The sequence below is a fragment of the Orycteropus afer genome, unplaced genomic scaffold (assembly GCF_000298275.1).
Source record: "Orycteropus afer afer isolate SDZICR_OR568_19922 unplaced genomic scaffold, OryAfe1.0 scaffold00149, whole genome shotgun sequence".
Classification (NCBI taxonomy): domain Eukaryota; kingdom Metazoa; phylum Chordata; class Mammalia; order Tubulidentata; family Orycteropodidae; genus Orycteropus; species Orycteropus afer.
In genome coordinates this window covers 429,745-436,103 of record NW_006921736.1, presented here as the reverse complement: position 1 = coordinate 436,103, position 6,359 = coordinate 429,745, and the positions used below count along the sequence as shown (strand labels likewise).

Below are 6,359 nucleotides of genomic sequence, written 5' to 3'. Positions count from 1 at the left end.
GCACTTTACTTATCGAAAAGAATCAGAATAATAGATTCATTGGCTTTGATTTTTTTGGGCAAAAGACATCATATATAGGCAATTATGATCACAAAGCTTGTTTCAAAGAGTAATAATGATGGAAACATCCATTTATCTACCACTGAGGATGTATAATAGAATGTTATTCGTTCCCATCATCTGTCATGTCCTCCCCAAAGATATTCACTATTCTATCTTTTATGATTACCGTTCATTTGCTTTTCTTGATAGCTTTACCTCATAAGCATGCAACCACAAACACTATAGTTTAACTTTGTCACATATATGAAACTTATACAAATGGACCTATAGTTATATATTACTTTGTGTCTGGAGTCTTTTACTCAATCAGTATTGTGTGTGGTTTTATTCATTCACTTCCACTATTGTATAGTATTCCATCATATGAATTTATCACTGTTAATTAATCCATTCTATGCTGCATATAAATATATAAATAAGCAGCATCATGATAAATGGAGAAAAGATTGAAGTTGAGAGAGATTTCATTTTTCTTGGATCCACAGTCAACATCCATGGAAGAAGTAGTCAAGAAATCAGACATTGGGCAAATCAGCTGCAAAAGACCTCTTGTAAGTGTTGAAGAGCAAAGATGTCACTTTGAAGACTAAGGTATGCCTAACCCAAGCCATAGTATCTTCACTTGCCTCATATGCATGCATAAGGAAAACCAAAGAAAAGTTGATGCTTTTGAATCATGGTGTTGGTGAAGAATACTTAAAATACCATGGACTTCCAGAAAAACAAACATATCTGTCCTGGAAGAATTGCAGCTGGAATGCTCCTTGGAAGTGAGAATGGCAAGGCTTTGTCTCACCTACTTTGGTCATGTTATCAGAAAGGACCACTCCCTGGAGAAGGCTATCATGCTTGCTAAAGTGGGGGTTCAGTGAAAAAGGGGAAGACCCTCAAGGAGATGGATTGATATAGTGGCTGCAACAATGGGCTGAAGCATAGGGAGGATTGTAGAGTGGTGCACAACTGGGCAATGTTTTGTTCTGTTCTACATAGGGTTGCTATGAGTCAGAGCTGACTTGATAGTACCTAGTAACAACAACATGCTTAGGAACATTTTTTACAATTTTATGACTTTTATAAGCAATGTTTCTTTGAATATTTTTTTATGTGTCTTCTTGTGTATGTGTGAAAGAGTTTTTCTAGGGTATAAGCTTAGAAACAGAGTTCCTGGGCTATGTATAGGTTTACTTGTTAATATTCAATTATTTTCTAGTTTGTACTCTTAATGGATATTTTTCTAAAGCATATAATATTTTATAAAATAATATTTTTCTAAAAAATATAATATCATGACTTTGTACAAATATAAAATCATGCATTTCAAAGATTTTATCTAACTCTTTAAGGGAACCTGTAAAATATTACCATAGATTCAAAGAAAATCTAAACAGACAAAAGTATTAGCATGAGGAATAATAAAAAGATACCAGTACCTTGGGAAATCATCAATTGATTCCACTGGACAAAGTTTGCATGTCTATGGACAAGAATCATTTGCTTTACTATAAGTTTTCTGTAATTTACAAAACTGTAAAATACCTCAAAGATAAGGAAAGACAATGATGACCTTGAAGGAGTGCTAAATTAGACCCCTAGTAATTTTTTGGTTCTTTTCAAGTGTTTTGAATTTTTTCTTCATAGTACTACTTTACAATCCCACCAGCAGTCCATCCACGTTCCCTTTGCTATACATTCTTGCCACATTTGGTTGTGACAGAGCTTTCAATTTTAGTCAGTCTAGTATCTCATTATGGCTCTAATTTTCACTTTCATGATGAACAGTGAAGGTAAGTACATTTTTACGTATTCATTGACAATTTGGATAGCTTCTTTGTGAAGTGCCTATTCAAGCTTTGGCCCATTTTCCCGTTAGTTACATTGACTTTTTAGACCCAAAAGGGACAGAAGATATCCTCATCTTCTGTCATTATCCTACCACCTTTATGGTTTTGGGCTTACTTATATCTACTTTGTTATTAGTTACTTACTATTTTTCTTTAAATGGAAAACAAGCCAGTTCCATTGAGTTCTGGCTTTCACAGTTTTCACTGTGCAATCAGAATGCTCCTTAGAAGCAAGGATGGCAAGACTTTGGTTCACTTACATTGGACATGTCATCAGGAAAGACCAATTGCTAGAAAAGGACATCACGGTTGGTAAAGCAGAAAGTTAGTAAAAATGAGGGAAACCCTCAATGAGATGGATTGACACAACAGCTGCAGCAATGGACTCAAACATACTAGTGATCATGAAGATGGTGCAAGACTGAGCGATGTTTTGTTCTGTTAAGGCCCCTATGAATTAGAGCTTACTTGATGGCTCCTAACAACAAGAAGCTAGGTGTGGGCTGGTAACTAATACACTCTGCCCTCAAAAAATATCACTTCTAGTAGGATAGATAGACTCGCAGCATGCATTTATAATCATGTGCTGTAAATGCTTATAGCGGGTAGCTGCCCCAACAGTGGACTCAAATATACCAATGATCACGAAAATGGTGCAGTACTAAGAAATGTTTCGTTCTGTTATGCATACGTCACCATGAGTCACAGCCCACTTTATATTAATAACAATGTAACAAAAGCGATGTTCACACTGAATGTCGAAACCTGTGTATCTACATGGCAGATGGTACTATGCAGATGTGATTGGAGTCACAGACTTTGAGATGGGAATATTATTCTGAACTACCTGGGTGGACCCAATCTAATTATTTGAGCCCTTAAAAGCAGAAAAATACCTGGCTAGAGTCAGAGAAATGTGGTAGAACATATAAGAAAGATTCAAACCATGAGAGGGATTCAATCCTCTCTTGCTGACTTTGTAGTGTAGGGGACCAAGAAACAGGGAATGCAACCCTTGGCTGACAGCCAGCAAGGAAATGGAGACCTCAGTCCTATAACTTCATGTAAATGAATAATGCCAACTACTTGAATGAGCATAGAACCAAATTGTCCCCCACAGCCCAGAGAAGAGCCATAGGTGACCAACACCTGGATGTTAGCCTTGTGGAACCCGGAGCAGAGAAACCAGCTAAGCCTACTGGGCACTTGACCCACAGAAATGTAAAATAAGAAATTTGTGTTGTTCTCAGCAGCTAAATTTGTAGTCATTTGTTATGGCAGCAATAGAAACTAATACAGTGACTTGTTCAAAGTCATACAGCTATTTGGTGCTAGAGATGAAACTAGAACCCAGGTCTTTTGCCTTCCATTCTAGGGCTCTTTGTACTGTATTGCATAATTGTATGGATATGAAATAATAGATTGGCATATCATGAAGTATATGGGGAACACAGTTTTAAGTGATCCATTTCCACGTGTATCTGAATATCTTTTTTTTTTATCATGGCCACATATTTTCAACAGAATTAGATATGCTGAATATTACAATTATGCACACAGCAAAATGGTGACATATGAGCCATATTTTCCGCCCAAAAATTTTATAATGGAACTTTTTGTGCAAAGTAGTAATGTAATGAAAGGTAAAGGGTAGAACATAAGAATCACACCACTGAGGAAATAGGTCACTCTATAGAAAGTTTTAAAAAAGAAGAAAGGAAAACAAACCCAGGACAACAAAGTTCAGTGCTCTGGTTACTTAGTGTAATCAATTTGCAGTTCACACCACTTTTCTGCAGAATTCAGCAGATAAAGGATTGGCTCAGCCACTGCCTATTGAGTAAGATGTCCTACTGAGGAGGAAATTAAATGTCTCCTGTCAAACACCTCCTGGGTTGCCTCTGATTTACCTAATAAATACAAAACTTTCTCTCTTGGGATAATAGTTTTGCAAGCAATAAGCTGTCTGGAAAGAACGATGATGGTAGGGAGTTATTTCTCCCCTATGATTGTTAATTTTTTTTTCCTTATTATGTGCCAACAACTCCATTGGTGTCCAGTGCCACTGAAGTTGTAGCACGAGAAAGGCATTTTGGGCCTCTGATTCTTTGATAAAGATGCACAGTTGTGTGGCTTTGAGTTCTTGGCCAAGGCTAGATAGCAGAAGATACCATTACTTGGTACCGTAACTTATGATTATTTCTTGGCACACCACTGAACTGGGAAATTGGGCAAAAATGTAACAGTTCTGCTCCATTTCAGACTGAAAAATTAAATGTTCTTTGGGCAATCATGAAGCTCTAGCAGACTGTTTTTCTCTCTTTTGGCCGCTCCATCCTCAGGCGATCACACAAATCATCTTCAGAAGCCCAGTGTTGAACGTACAACTAGAATCTGAGCTTCTGCTATGACTGTTTTTATCATCCTCGAAAATAATTGTCCAAATTCCATATTGTTGTTATTTATGTTGTTATGTGCCGTGGAGTCAGACCCGACTCACAGAGACCTCTCCTTGGGTTGCTGAGGCAGTATCACAACGGAAGTAGATTGCCCCATCTTCCTTCCAAGGAGTGGCTGTTGGGTTTGAACCGCCAGCCTTCTGGTTAGCAGTCAAGTGCCTTAGGCACTATGCTACCAAGGCAATTAAATATATTCCCAGTCAGAGGAAGTTTTACATTAGCAACTTTGATCAAGGCCTTTGCTATCCAAAGAGATGCCCTGATCAGTGTAAGTCAGAGGCTTGTGTAATTGGTGCAGAGGGAAAAATGGAACCATATTTGTTCCCACCCACTATGTCTGCTGCACTTCAGCAGTAGAATGAGATGTCCCTCAGGCTCTTTCACATCAATATCAATCAATTACATCACTCATCATCTTAACTAAGCAGCTGCTGGAGTGTTAAAGCAGGAGAATGATGTCAGAGTCATACTTCTGAGCACTGGGTAAGTCAAGTTCCCATCTTCATCTTAGTTCCCTCCTCCGTAAAATGGAAGAGTTTCTCAAACTAGATAACATTTAATGAATTCTGCACTCCCATCAGCTCCTATAATTTGTGATTTCCTATCATGGGCTTAGAGTATGTTTTAATTTGAACATGTCCTCATTATTTAAAAATATATAAAATTGTCCCTGGTGTGAGTCCATCCTGCGCGGCTGTTCTGAGAAACAGTGGTTTATCTCCAGCCTTCTGCTTTCCCACCTAAGTGTGTGCCACCACCTCATGGAAGATTCCATGGACACGGACATGAGCCCTCTGAGGCCCCAAAACTATCCTTTTGGTTGTGAACTAAAGGCTGACAAAGATTATCACTTTTAAGGTGGATAATGATGAAAATGAGCACCAGTTAACTTTAAGAACGGTCAGTTTAGGGGCTGGGGCAAAGGATGAATTGCACACTGTTGAAGCAGAGGCAATGAATTGTGAAGGCAGCCCAATTAAAGTAACACTGGCAACTTTGAAAATGTCTGTACAGCCAACGGTATCCCTTGGGGGCTTTGAAATGACACCACCTGTGGTCTTATGGTTGAAATGTGGCTGAGGGCCTGTGCATATCAGTGGACAGCACTTAGTAGCTGTGGAAGAAGCTGCAGAGTCAGGTGATGAAGAGGAGGAAGATGTGAAGCTCCTAAGTATACCAGGAAAGCGATCGGCCCCTGCCAGTGGTAACAAAGTTCCGCAGAAAAAAGAAAAACTTGCTGCTGACGAAGATGACTATGATGACAATGACGACAATGATGATGATGAAGAAGATGATGATGATGATTGTGATGATGATGAAACTGAAGAAAAAGCTCCAGTGAAGAAATCTGTATGGGATAATCCAGCCAAAAATGCACAAAAGTCAAACCAGAAAGGAAAAGCCTCAAAACCATTAACACTAAGATCAAAAGGTCAAGAATCCTTCAAAAAACAGGAAAAAAAACTCCTAAAACACCAAAAGGACCTAGTTCTGTAGAAGACATTAAAGCAAAAATGCAAGCAAGAATAGAAAAAGGTGGTTCTTTTCCCAAAGTGGAAGCCAAATTCATCAATTTTGTGAAGAACTGCTTCCAGATGACTGACCAGGAGGCTACTCAAGATCTCTGGCAGTGGAGGAAGTCTCTTTTAAAAAAATAAACAGTTTGTTAAAATTTTCCATCTTATTTCATTTCTGTAACAGTTGATATCTGGCTGTCCTTTTTTATAATGCAGAGTGAGAACTTTCCCTACCATGTCTGATAAATGTTGTCTGGGTTCCTTTGCCAAGAATGTGTTGTCCAAAATGCCTCTTTAATTTTTAAAGATGGAACTCCACCTTTTGCTTGGTTTAAGTATGTATGGAATGTTATGATAGGACATAGTAGTAGCAGTGGTAAGACAAATGGAAATGGTGGGGAGATAAAAATATACATGTGAAACAAACTCAGTATTTTAATAAAGTAAAAACAATATATATAAAATTACAGAAAAAATGT

At 38.1% G+C, this 6,359-nt stretch overlaps 1 pseudogene; it reads left to right on the top strand.

Moving 5' to 3' along the window:
• The first annotated feature begins 5,124 nt into the window (after positions 1-5,124).
• On the top strand, positions 5,125-6,068 carry LOC103201380 (annotated as a pseudogene).
• Positions 6,069-6,359: the final 291 nt, after the last annotated feature.